This window comes from Xenopus tropicalis, chromosome 4 (assembly GCF_000004195.4).
Source record: "Xenopus tropicalis strain Nigerian chromosome 4, UCB_Xtro_10.0, whole genome shotgun sequence".
NCBI lineage: Eukaryota > Metazoa > Chordata > Amphibia > Anura > Pipidae > Xenopus > Xenopus tropicalis.
Window position 1 is genome coordinate 52,899,041 of NC_030680.2, and position 14,963 is coordinate 52,914,003.

The window sequence follows — 14,963 nt, forward strand, 5'->3', positions numbered from 1 at the left end:
CTTATCGCGCCGAATCGCTATGAAACCCTTTTTCAAGCAATTTTACAAACAAAGCATTGTCATTCAACTATTGGAATCACTGAAAGTAAAACCCACTGAGTGGGAACTCGCTGCGATTTCACCATTGCACTGAATGTAATTTCTAATTGTGGGAGGGGAATAGGACACCTGGATTTGTGGGAAATAGAATGACTCCGTTGTTGAAATCTCTAGTAATTGCCTGGTAGGAAAAGACAAGCGACTTGTCGCCGGAACTTGCTTTTTAAAAATCGCAGCAACTAATCTCTCCGTGGGTCATTAGCCTAAGTTCTATACCTGTTCTTGGTTTTCTTTATCCTTTTTTGCAAGTCTTCCAGTGGGAAATCTCTCTCACTTACCCATATCATTATTCGGAAACTGATCACTCAGATGATACCTCAAGTGCTCTTATAAACAGCCTTGGGTTTCTTTTTTTTATATATTTGGAATACAGCAGTATTTATAATATCTGCCATATAGAAACAGTTTTTTTAAGATAACGCCGTGTAAACCACATGAAATGCACATAGAGTTTTTTCTAATTTGTATATCTAACTAAAATCATTTTGAAGTATTTTTCTACAATTGCTGGCAAACTTTTGAAAAAACCTTTTGGGAAGCCTTCAGATAAATGTATTATCTGTACATTTGGGTTACCATGACTTTCAAAAGTTTCCATAAAAATGTCTATGTTGTTCTTTTTGTTCTGTTGTTCTCACTCTATATTCAAATTATATCGTAAGCTGCATCTTAATTTTTTTTGTGTAGTATGTGTAGTGCTGGTTTTGACTATTGGAAAAAAAATATAGGCATACAAGGCATAGTGGGAAATTAAATCTTAACTGGAGGATATTTATTAAGTCAGAACCAGAGGTGCAGATAGGGACAGGAAAGGAATATAATTAACATTAAAACCACAGAGAACCTTTAAAGAAGGAGGAAAAGTACAAACTAAGTAAGCTTTATCAGAAAGGTCAATGTAAACACAGCCATAAGCACTCACAGAAAAGCTGCACTGAGTCCTCTATCACAAGAAACACAGGATTTCTTGTCTTCTTTTGTGTACACATGAACTTCGGTATCAGATTTCCTCTCAGAAAAATCCTTCATTCCCGGGCATAGTCTGTGCAGCTCTCTCCTCTCTCCCTCCTGCTCCCCCCTCCCACAAGAATGCATAGGAACTCACTTATCCCACCCTTAGGAATGCGTAATCTGAGCTATCAACAGGTAGAACTACAGCAGTCCATAATTCAGAGCTTTCTGGATAAAGGGATTCCAATCCTTACAACGTTACTTTGTGCATTATCTCTGTAGAATGAAGGATCATACTAAAAGGTGAAAAACTTACCTCACGCTTCTTATAACATCTGTTACATGGCGATATTTTCGTTAATTTGCGTGAATTTTTCGTACTTTGCGACAATTTGTGCAACAAAATTGCATGTCGCAACTAGTACGAAAGCTTCGGATTCATTCAAGCTTTGGTATCGTGACTTTCCTTGGGCTAGGTTGTAGCTGCAGAGTGCCATTAAGTCCTATGGGAGGCTTCCAAAATCATGCACTGAAGGTTAAAAGTCAGAAAGGTTTTCCCACTGTTTACAATCGTTCAGATACAAACATTTTGTGACTATCAGATCGCCATTCACAAACAATCATTTCAATATGAAAATTTTAGATCGTAAGAACGAAATCTTCGTATTCAAACAAACTGAATTTTCGTGAGTTTTGCAATCATTGGAAATTATCGGATTTTGTGATTCGGATTCGTACTTTAATGAACGTGCCCCTAGATGTCAATAAGGAACATTACAATGCAATGCATTGTGGGTTATATAGTTCCTGGATGCTGTCTGTAAGCTGCAGAGAAGTTGTTACAATTTGTACTATTAATGTTTTAGTCCCTCCTCCCCTGGTAGGATTTAAAATGATGCAGAGAAGAAGAAGAACTATTTTGCAGCTGGATTTAAGCATATAAAAAAATAATGTATACACCCTTTGAAAAAACAGATTACAATGATAGGTATATTAGGGGTTTGTGTGCTGTGTGGAGCGCTTTAACAAATTTTGGTTTGGAAGCCGGAGTTCCCCTTTAAAAAAATCAGTCTGAGAGTTGTGCCTACATACTGACAGGGCCACAAGGCCATCAGGAACAAGCTGAGCATTGGCAACTACAGAACAGGCAAAGTCCAACTCTGTGGTACTGAGAGGCACAGACAGTAGTTATCTAAAATACTGGCATGTCAAGGCAGTCAGTAATCAGAAGTCTGTAACAAGCCAAGGGACAATAAACCAGAATAGCAAAGTAGCATCTGACAAAATGCATCTACAGAAAGTCATTGATCATGGTGGCAAAGTTTCAGTATGAATGCAATGGCCAGATGGGCTGAAAACATTAAGGGTCATTTACTATTACAACATATGAAGGCAGCGTGCAAAGTAAAAAAAAAAAAAAAAAAGTGGGCACAATGCACCCCTTTTAACACTTTATTCACTGCTTTTCTTGATTAAAGATTGACCACAGGCCTCTGCATTATGTTTCGGAGACCTGTGGCTACCCCCCTATTTTAAATCTCTCTTTATAGGAATTTAGTGTCATATAGACAACATAAAAGTAAATAAAACAAAAACATGCAGCAATACAGGAGAAAAGCCTACAGAAAATTGTTTCAATACAACTGGCAGAAAGAGGACAGAGTACTAAGCTTAAAATGGGGGTAGGTCAATATTAATATTGACCAGGGTCAACATGTTTTAAAGGGCCCTATATCAATTTGTGTTTTTCTATTGTTTAATATATTAGACCTGCTAAATATTGCATCTTATTATATAGTCCAACCTGGAAAAAAATTGTGTTTAAGTTAAATTTGGGGAAAACCAGTTACAGGCTCCCCACATGTTAACATCCTCAAAAGCAGTCAAATGTTTTCATTTGGGAGTCATGTACCAATGTAAAATGGTTTAAAGTGATAAACATATTTTGACCCAAGTGTCATTAGGGAGGGAAGTGTCCAAATCTAACAAATTTGGAGGGGTATAGAGGGGTCTACTGCTATCTACTGTTGGTTTAGCAAAGATATATTCTGAGTGGAGAGAGAGGGCTGCCTACATCTATTTTCATTGAGGGAGCCTGTTAAGGTTGTATGATAGGAGTTTCTGAGTGCGGAAGTTTGACATCTGTCTTGTCAGTGTAGAAATATTTTATACCGCTATAGGTCAGGAAGTCATATATTTTATGGATTATATATCAGTCCATCACTAAAGTGAGGCCCAGTCTGGATTGAATCTTAATTTTATGGGTCTATTTATCATACTGTGTCTCTTACCACATGGCACTTACTCCCTTTGTATTTATACTTATTTATTGTATTTATTATAACACTTGTCCTCCATGTGTGTTATTTTGTATATTGTAAGATTGTACAGTGCTGAGTACCCTTGTGGCGCTTTATAAATAAAGTTATACATACATACTGTATAAAATGATGAACACACTGCCAACACACTCCACATTGGATGCTTGCAAAGGGTTTATGGGAATATATAATAGCAGGGCCATGGGGGTGGGAAGGATATGTCAGATAATCAGTGAATAATAAAAGCAAAAACAGATTGAACTTATAAGTTAAATAAGACCTTAAACAAAAGCAAATACAACTGTCAAATAGCTAAAATAATTATTACTGACCATATTTTTAAAGTACTGACCTATTCCTTGCAGACATTTGGATGTTTGCCCTATTTATTTCTGTGTCAGTAAACAATTTGTCTGTAGCATATTCAGGTGAAATCTTTTTCAAAGCACTACATCTGCTGCAGCATTTAAATAACCAATCAGATATATAACTGATATAAAACAACTAATTATACTATTGCCTTCTTTTTGGCTTGAGTAAAAAGATTTACCATTGCTAGTTATCATAATGTGATTACCATTTGGAACTGAAATACAAATTTAGATTGGATTGCTGTTTTTTTGGAAGATTGGATTGCTGTTTTTTTTGTAATACACTCATCAACTTTTCCTAGATATTCAAAAGACAATTCAGTTTTATTAAAAAACAAAAATCTTGTGTTGCATTGTAAATCAAAAACAGAATAGAACAAATTCCCCTCTGCCTTTTGGTTTTTGGAACTGTGGCTATTTGTTATTAACCATAACTAAATCAGTTGTATTCCTTTACTTCATGTACATAAGAGTAGATACGACTCTCTCATGCATACATTATTTCTACAGGTAAAAAAAATAATTTTTGTAGGTATGGGATCCCTTATCGGGAAACCCATTCCGAATTACGGAAAGGCCATCTCTCATAGATTCCATTATATTATAAGCAAATAATTCAAATTTTTAAAAATTATTTAATTTTTCTCTGTAAGAAGGCAAAACAAGCCTGTTGGGTTTATTCAATATTTAAATGATTTTTAGCAGACTTAATTTATGGAAATTCAAATTACGGAAAAATCCCGAGGTCACGAGCATTCTGGATAACAGGTCCCATACCTTTATGGAATCCCTTATCTGGAAACCCATTATCCAGAATAGTTCCAAATTACGGAAAGGCCTTTACCCATAGACTGCATTATAAACAAATAATTCTAATTTTTTAAAATGATTACCTTTTTCTCTTTAGTTATAAAACAGCACCTTCTACTTGATCCCAACTAAGATATAATTAATCTCTTTTGAGGACAGTAACGTGCATATTTTGGACCAAGAGGACAGGTGGTTTGAAAGAGGCCATTTATGCCAGCTTGGAAAAATCATCCCTGAACAGAGGAGGGGGCCTGCGACACCGCTTGTCATCAACATACAATGCCGCTTTGACATCCTTACGTCACGGTTTCACAATGGTTCACACTTACAGTCATGTACTTTGAAGAATTAACACCTGCATCAATAAGAATCATGGTACCATTGTGACTGGATCATACCATCTTACACCTGTCAGTTTCAGCCAACACCTAACTGAATAAGTTTAATGGAACCATTGTGATTGGATGTCTGTGTCTGAACTACCATCAAGGGTTTAAATACTGGGGAATTCCCTACCAGTCATTAGAACTGAAGAAGCCACTCGGATGAGTGGTGAAACGTTTTCAAGAAAAACTCAGAAACGTCCAGTTGCTTTTAGATTTAATTCTACTAGATACTGTATATCATGACCTGGATGAATGAAAATCTTCATAGACATATATTTAATCCTTAGTGGAGGCAAAACAAGCTTATTGGGTTAATTCAATATTTGAATATTTTTTAGCAGACTTAAGTCATGGAGATCCAAATTAGGGAAAGATTCTTTATCTGAAAAACCCCAGGTCCCAAGCATTCTGGATAACAGGTCCCATACCTGTACTTATCACACACAAATAACTTGAGTATACTGACAGAATATGGTCAGTTTTTAAATTACCCCCCTTTCCTTCCTAAAAATCAATTTTAAAGGGGTTGTTCACCTTTGAGTTAACTTTTAATAAGATGTAGAGAGTGATATTCTGACAAAATTTGCAATTGGTCTTCATTTTCTTATTATTTGTAGTTTTTTTTCTGATTTCAGTTTTTTTTCATCAGCTGTCAAGTTGGAGGTTCAGCAGGTATTTGGTTGCTAAGATTCAAATTACCTTAGTAACAAGGGTGTGGTTTGACAGAAAGACTGATATATGAGTAGCAGACAATCTGAATAGAAAAATACATAATATAAAGTAAACATAACAATTAAACTATAGTTTTACAGAGCAATGGTTTTTGGCTGCCGGGATAAGTGACCCCTGTTTGAAAGTTGCAAAGAGTTCAAAGAGAAGGCAAGTAATTATAAAACTATAAAAAAAGAAATACTGGAGAGTAATTGAAAAGTTGCTTGGAATTGGCCTCTCTATAATATGCTAAAGGTTTACTTAAATGCGAACCACCCCTTTAATTGTTGTGCTGATCTTTTTTGAAACAAAAAAAGATTAAGACAATAACTTGCACATTAAAAAAAGTAAACATTTCAAGCAAGCTTCTTAATTCTGTTTTCTTTGTCAGATCTTTCCCCTTACAGGTTTGCGCATCCATTTCCCAGCAGTGTTCAGTGACTGTGGTCCATGATAAAAACCTGGTTCATAAAGATATGAAATCTATGTTTCCATAAACTTGATAACTTAAAGTGATACTGACACTAAAAAACTACTCTTCAAAATATATATGTACATTAAAAGTTACCAATATGTCAAGTTAATCGTTTTTCACTAATTGGGTTGCTTTTGTAAGTATTTGATAATTGAAGTCTCTAAATCTAATGCACAAACATGGCAGACCACATGGGAATCAGATGGGTAATATAAAAGCACTGGGACAATATTTTTAAGACAAAATTGTAAAAAGTATGCAAAGAAAATGTTATGGCAGTTGTAAAAAGGGTTTAATTTCTGGTGTCAGAAACTGAGCATCATGCTTGAAACAAGAAATGTCCCTTCCAATCAGCTATTTTAGACAAGATGAGATCAAACTCTTTGTAGAAACAGGAGTTATGACACCTTTTTAGGCACTGTTTTCTGCCATCAATAGTCAAGAAGTTTTTTTACATAGATACATAACCCATAAGCATTCTAGCTCTACAAAATGTTATAATCCCTTCTTGCAATTCTGCTACTGTGTGCACCTCACTCTGTTATATGTATGAATTTGTAAAAATACAAACTAAAGCATGGAATGCCTGCTATTTTCTAACAAACTAGATCATTTAGGAAAAAGAACTGAAGTCTTACAGTCTCGTTTTCAGTATCAGATTAAGTCAATTATTTGGGAGCCACAGGACATATTGATTGCGCTTCTCACCTTTATTCAGAGGGCCACCGAAGTTGTGGAGAGTGACAGATTGGCTCTCACCTGATTGGAGCTTCAAATGCAGGAAGTGACCTCATACACAATGAGCCACAATGGACTAGACTCCAAGGATACAGGGGATAGTAGACGGGCAGCCCTTCCTAAACCTCTGAATTGGCAGGACTGCAAGGTAACTCACATTCTTTATAAATCCTGAGACTTACATACTGGTCTCTTGTAAAAGAAACAGACCTTGGGCATTTGCAGAGACAGATTGGGGCCCTGCAGGTATAGAGCACAGGACTCCAGAACTTAACACTAGGGGTATCTTAAACCCTTTTTAGCAGTGTAGCCTTTCTTAAGTTGCTGTACTGGAGTGCACCAGACCACAATGGGATAGACCCTTAAAGGAGAAGGAAAGGTAAAATATAAGTAAGCTTTATCAGAAGGTTCTATGTTAATACAGCCATAAGCACTCACAGAAAAGCTGCACTGGGTCCTCTATCAAAAGAAACATAAAATTTATTGTCTTCTTTTGTGTATACATGTTCTTCAGTATCAGACTTCTTCCCTTAGAAAAATCCTTCATTCCAGTCTGTGCAGGTCTCCCTCTCATAAGAATTCAATCTAGACCAATCTAAAATCACAGCAGCTATCTTAAACAAACAGAGGGAGCTTCTAGGGCTCTTTACTCAGGTATGGTAAAGCTTTCTGTAGAATAAATATAGTGTGCTAGCTTGCCCTAATATGGCTAATCTATTGGCAGTAAAATGCCAAAATGCCTTTCCATCTCCTTTAAGGAAACAGGGTATTGTACATGGGCATGCAGCCCTTCCTAAGCCTTTGAACTGCAGCAGGACTGTGAGGTAACTCACATCCAACATAAAAAGACACTCACACATTGCTCACACCCAGAGGGGACAGACCAAACTGGGTCCCCAAAGTTATAGAGCACAGGACTCCAGAACTTAAGCACCTGGGGCTTCTTAAACTTTATAGGCTGTTTAGCCTTTTAAAAGATAATGTATTGGAGTATACTGGACCTATAACATACTTGCTTATCACCATTGCTTATTATTGTGGTAGATCAAAACAACATACCACAAATCAACAGAAAGAACAAATAAACAAAAGCAAAGGAGGAGGGGAAAAACATAACATTGTAACATAGTAAGTTAGGTTGACAAAAGAAGTATACCTCCATCAAGTTCAAATGTCTATATATAACCTGCCTAACTTCTAGTTGATCCAGAGTAAGGCAAAAAACCCCATCTGAAGCCTCTCTAATTTGCTGCAGAGGGGAAAAAAATTCCTTCCTGACTCCAAGCCCCCCCCAAAAAATGTTTTTTTCTTATTTTTTTTTTTTACTTCTTTAATAACACCCTAATGGGCAAAAAGGGCAAATCATGTGGCCCTAAACATACTCCCCTTATGAAACAGGCTACACAAACCAAACAAATTCAAAAACTTGAATTAGACTGGGTCCAGAGGTCCCATGGAAAACCCCCAAAATCAGGACAGGCCCAAAACATTATAGCCATTACAAATGCCATTACTTCCAAGCAAAGGAGGCAATCATGTGCACCTCTAGGGAAGCAGGTTCCTTTCACCGAGAACCACTGCCGTCAATGAAATTTTAAGCCAGCCTTACCTATACTGCAGTTATTGAGCCAATATGGTGGTACCAAAATTAATTTTTATAGATTCCAGCCATTAATTTGTGAAATATAACACATCTTTGAGTGTGTGCAAACCAATTAATATGTAGTTTGGCACACATCTCTACATGAAATAGAGTAAGCATACTATAACTGTCCTTTTCCATTTAATAAAAAAAAAAACATACATATGCATTTGTTATATTAAACAGAATTATAAATACTCTCTGCTCTAAAAATTTTTTGGAATTAGGAAGAATTTTTTGCATAATGAAAGAACAATAATTCTAATGTACATTAACTTAAAATGTTAATCACTATACTATGAAATTGCAACCGAAATCAGCCTGTCTGCCTTTTCATTCTCTTCTCAGTTTGCATGACTACAGAAATATTGTATCAAATGATCTCTCTCTCATTCAAGACTCCAGTTTCCACAATGCATTGCACACTTCTGTTATCCCCCTCTTCCCAGGTTTATTAATCACAGAGCTTGCAAGGCATTGTGGGAACTGGAGTCTTGGCTGCAGGAGAGCTGACCACCAGTACAATGTTTCAACTGTATGAACAGTCAGAGAAACTAGTAAGAGGAAATAGTAAAAGACAGAAAATGCTTTCAGTTGCAATTACCTTAAAACCCTTTAAAAGAACTTAAAAGAACTTTAATATGTGAATTCTGGAAAGTAGCTTAAAAGTATATTTAATGTTCACATGGAACCGTGTTGTTCTAAGGCCGCAACAAATGGGTAGAACAGCCACTAGGGATAGCCCCATAAACAGTTTTATTTTATTGCAATATATGTGTTCTGGTGGGCTAACGGGCAATGGGTAAGAAGAAAGTGAGTTAGGGAGTCCCTGGGAAGTCTTGGGATTGCAGATTATTCATACTGAAGCATTCACCGAAATAAAAACTTTTTTAGAGCAGTAAATAATAGTCCTGAGTGTAATCTTCTGGTTTTTTGTGCAAATGTAAACACATATGTTCATCTTGTGGTGCTTCATAGTCAGTTAGAGAATGCAGTAAACACAAGGAAAGAAAAATGATAATAGCAGTGTAAATAACCAAACTGAATGAGCTCAATATACAAACTCCCTCCATTTCTTATACCTGCCTCTAGGATATAAATATTATACTGGAGGTTTACTTGTACGTTGGTAATATAACTACCCTTATACAGCTTTGTTAAAGGAACAGTAACGCCAAAAATGAAAGTGTATTAAAGTATTTAAAATATAATGTACTGTTACCCTGCACAGGTAAAGTTGTGTATTTGCTAGAGTAACAGTACTATAGCTAATATAAATAAGCTGCTGTGTAGCCATGGGGGCAGCCATTCAACCTGGAAAAAAGGCAAAAAGGCACAGGTTACATAGCAGATAACAGATAAGCTCTGTAGAATATAATGGGGCTTTATCTGTTATCTGCTATGTGCCTGTGCCTTTTCTCCTTTGAATGGCTGCCCCCGTGGCTACACAGCAGCTTTGTTTATATAAACTATAGTAGTCTTTCTGAGGCAAACACACCAGCTGTACCAGCACAGGGCAACAGTACATAATATCGTAATTATTTTTATACACTTTTATTTTTTGGTGTTACTGTTCCTTTAACCTGGGTTTCACAGATGGGTGGGGGAGCTCTTTCTATTTCCAGGTTAAAGTATTCCCTGGCAGTTATGTAGTTGCCCAGAAATGTCAGGTTTCCTAGTTTTTAAAAGGAAATTACCATGTGCCTGGTTCTCTTTAGATCTCATTTGCTGGAGGGGGTAGTTGGGATGGAGAGCATGAGGTGGAGTTGGACCCAGCATTAGTGTGGAAAGATCTGGGTAGTTAATAGAGCAGCCAGGGGATCCAACAAAAAGACCAGGAGGTTTAGTACCCCAGTACAAGGGACTCAAGCGGTTAGGTTCAGTAATAGGAGATTTATGAAGTAAAGCACCACGAACATCAATAAGTGGTTGAAATTGTCTACAGTTAATGCTTATTGTTAACACAAGTTAACAAGAGATCTGTTCTGTGCATGTGTGTAAACCTTCCTCAACAGAAAGGGCTCACCTGAAGGAGTCCCATGTAATGCATGTTCTAGTCCAAGTTGGGTAATAACAAGAAATGTTACATATCTTTGCCTTGTTTAGCTTAATAAATACCAAACTATAGGCAGAACAAGGGGGTTCCTTTGTGTACTGCGTGCAGCACCTTGCTTTATGCACCACAACATAGCAGACACAAGCATTATACTAGTACAAATGAGCACAAGTAGACTTACCTGCTTTGTGTATGGGGATTTTTGCACCTAGTGATTGTAAATGAGCTCTTTTGCATTAAAAAATTTTTTTTTTTAAATAAAATACTGCTACAAATATGCTTATACCGTGTGCCTTAATAAAGGGGTCAGTGGCTATTTGGAACAGATTGACACAGTTTTATCCAAGATAGTCAGAAGCAGGTTCTGAATAAAAGATTCACTGATGCACACATAAAAGCAAATCTCTGAAAGAAATGATAAAGGGAAACTCCACCCAAACACAACTTAAGCTTTTTTAAAAATTAACTTTTAAGCAGAAAGAGAAGAACTGTATTGCAGCTGGATTTCAGAATGAAAAAAATGGTATTATTTCACACTTTTTAAAGGGACAGATTACAGTGCTTTCTTTGTTGTGTGGAACACTATAAAAAATGTTGGTTCAGAAGCCAGAGATCTGCTTTAAAATTTCAGCAATGTTTATCTTTATAAATTTGCCCTAGGACCAAGCGATCAAATTAAAACGGCAAGCACAGGTGCCATCCGATCTGGGTGTACATCAGAGTCGATGTGATCCCTGGTCCAAGGGAAAAACCTGCCCAATCGAGATCTGGACAATTTTAGGGAGGTCCATTTGTGGGCAGATAAGCTGGCAAATTGGTCTAAAGGACTAATATCGGCAGGGCCGGATTCGATAACATGGCACCCCAAGGTCACCCCTTTCCCGCCCACTACCTCCTCACTTCCCCCGTATTCGCATGCACACCCATTTTACTCACATACAGAGCAGCGGGGAGAGGATGCACTGAAGTTTCTGTGCGTCTGTTCCCCATTGCTCCGTATATGAGCAAAGTTCCAATGCGGCTCGGGTGGCATGCTGCCCCTATATTTGTGACGCCCTAGGCCCAGGCCTTTGTGGCCTTGCCAGGAATCCGAGCCTGGATATTGGCAACTGAAATCGCCCTGTGTATGGCCACCTTTAGGCTGTAAATGTGGGTTAAAAACCTTTAAGCCTAAAAGCATAGGTACATTGACTAAAAAGTAGAGATTCATTTTGAATTTGCCCGAATGCTGAATCCATCACAAAAGATTCTGCTCTTTATCTGTATCTAGCTATACAGATAAAAGCTTTGCTAAAACCTAAAAAATCAAATTCTTTTAGAAGAATCAACATTAATGCTTCTGAAAAAAGCAAAACCATGACTTTACATCACCTGTATTACTACTGTTCAATAATCCTAGGTTGTTTCATGGTACTGAATATCATATCTCTTACAGTTAGCTCCTTATTATGCCTATGTGGTGGAATTTTGTGTTTTTACAGTGAAAACACTTGCTGAAAAAGTGACCTACTTGGTATTTTATCATATCTTTTTCATCATGTTGGCATGGTCATATGGAATGACCATCTTTAAACGTCCTGCTACCCAATCTAAAGAGTTCAACTTATCAGACAATGATCAGGACCAATTTGTAAATCAGAAGAAGCAAGACTTTCTTCAGGGCGTTCTACAGTACATTGCTAAAGACCTGCCTATTTCCACTGTGTCAAAGAAAGGAAACATCAGGTACTGTCACAAATGCAACCTGATAATGCCAGATAGGTGTCACCATTGTTCAGCCTGTAACAAGTGTGTGCTAAAGCAGGACCATCACTGCTTTTTGGTGAACAACTGTGTAGGTTTTTCAAACTACAAGTACTACAAAACTACCAATACGGGGCTTCCGTTTTGGACTAAAGAGCTCCCATACACTCATGCAAAGAATTCAATCCTTTACATGGTTGGAGGGAATGCAGTTTTTCTTATTTTCGCACTGCCAAAATTCATCTATCATTGCTGGCTTATTGGAAAAAACAGAACCACCAAAGAAAACTTCAAGCCTCCTTGCTTCCGCAATGTTCCAAAGAATTCTGGATTTTCTCTTGGATTGAGCAAGAATGTAAAAGAGGTGTTTGGTGAAGAGAAGAAATATTGGATACTCCCTGTTTATACCAGCAAGGGTGACGGATGTTCATTTCCAACTGGTTATGAGAGAGCGCCGTGGCATAACTATAGAGGGGAATTACCATACAAATTTTTCACCAGCACACCCTTACCTCCTCCAGTCCTTATACCCGGTGCACAACCCAGGGAGTTGCCCCGCTAGCATCACACCTGTTGTGCCAGTCTAATTTTTGCATAACTATAGAGGGGGCCATTGTTCATTTATTATTGTGGTACTCCCTGTTTATACCAGCAAGGGCAATGGATGTTAATTTCCAACTCATTATGAGAGAGATCAGTTGCGTAACTACAGTTACGCCACAAAGACCTCATGACTTTGGGGGCCTGGGGGGACATGGGCGATCTTGTGATGCAAGCAATATTATGGTGACCTATGATTTCAAGGGGGTGGGGCAAAAACTCGTTTTTGTGGGGGACCAGGCCCCTTAAGTTATGTCACTGGTTGAATGACTTACCATACAGGAAAGGACTGCTGAAACATTTTGTGAAGAATATAGAAAAAGTAAATGTTTATGATTCCCACAGTACATTGCTGCAACAGGCTATTAATTAGATCAGAACAACCACAACAGCGTTTCTCATCCAATATAACCTGGCCATTTTTGGAATATCTATCAACATTCAAAAAATCTTTCTCAATAAAGTTTTAAAAAAATAAAGCGTTCAACTTGATGTATTTTGTTCTATATAGTTTTAAAGGAAACCCAAGAAGGGTTTACTGGTTTCTCTTGATCCTGATCCTCAGACAAGGACTGAGTATAATTAAATCAAAGTTATTCAAGGCAGAAAGCCAATTTGCTTTGTGTTCTGGCAGAGTTAAGTTAAGGTGGCTAGCAAAATTAAGCATGAGGCCAGTCAATGATGTTTTAAGTATGTAGTGAAATAGAAGAAAGCAACGGCACTCAAGAGCTACAACTGGGACTAGCCCTTTAGATACTTTATTACGGAAGTGCAACGTTTTGGGGCAAAACAATCCCCGTCAAACTGCCCAGAGGCTGGATAAGTGATTACTTCTGCCAGGGTTGTGGAGTCGGAAGTAATTTTGGGTACCTGGATTCAGAATTGGAGTCCTTGGTACCATAAACATAAACTGAGGAGTTTGAGTAGGACTCAGAGTCGAAGGATTTATGTACCACAGCCCTAGCATTCACTTTTACATAATAAAAGTCTACATTCTCTTTAAACTGAAGCTTCTACTAAAGAAGAACACATACATGCCTATTGACTTTATTTGGTTTCAGGCTTGTGAGAGTCAGCAAACACAAATACTAGTAGCAAATTAAAAAAAAATCCCTGTAGCATTTGAGAAGTTTACTGAAAATATTAAAAGTTGTAGTATTATAGCCAATGACCTACCTTACTAAAGATAAAAACTTAAAAAATAGTTTGTATAGCACTTCAAGAATACTATTTAAACAATTGAATTTCAAGATACATTTTTAAAAATGAAAGGACTGGACAGGCCCCCTCTGGCAAATGCAAAAATAGAAATGGATTCCTTTAAATTGATGTCAGATAACCAGGTTTCTCGTAATGAAGCCTGCCTGCATTTTTAACACGATTCCTAAAGTTATCAGGCTAGTAGCAACATTATCAAAAACATATATATATATATATATATATAACCGTGGGTTCCAATGCCTACCTAAATCTACTGTGAAATTATAGGTTTATGTTAACAACAAACAACAGTACATTATATTTGAATTAGTTTGATACATTTTTTTGTGTTTTTGAGCTCACTCACCAGTCCAGTCCCTAGAACCTTGCAAAATCAGTTAGTAAGGTTTTAAAAGATACAATAGATCTTCAAGTCTGATAGATGATACCTGTTTTGAACTAGAGAAAGGCAACCCCCTTCCAAATATATAATTTTACTAATAAATTCAATAAATATTGCAAAATATACACTTTTTCTAAAAAAATATGGCACATTTTATTTTTGGCAAGTGATTATTGTTTTGTTTTTGCTTTTACCCAACCTTCACCATAGAATAAGCAATGTAAATTAGTGATGAGCGAAATTTTTCACCAGACATGGATTCACAGCGAATTTGAAAAGTAAACTATTCCTAGCAACTTTGCAAAATACATCAATTAAAAATATATGCAGCCTTTTCATGTAGTTCCTCCTACTTTTTGAAGAAACGGATTACAGGTTTAGAAATTGGAGTTCCCCTTAAGTTACGTGCCGGATTCCTTCAAGCTTCAGTATCGTGACTTTCCTTAGGCCAGGTTGG

The 14,963-nt window shown here is 37.1% G+C and overlaps 1 protein-coding gene and 1 pseudogene across 1 annotated transcript in view; one reads left to right on the forward strand and one right to left on the reverse strand.

Moving 5' to 3' along the window:
• Positions 1-14,963, reverse strand: part of cdyl2 (chromodomain Y like 2) — a 69,766-nt gene that overhangs the window by 30,674 nt on the left and 24,129 nt on the right. The window lies entirely within an intron of this gene.
• LOC116410547 lies at positions 12,011-12,865 on the forward strand (annotated as a pseudogene).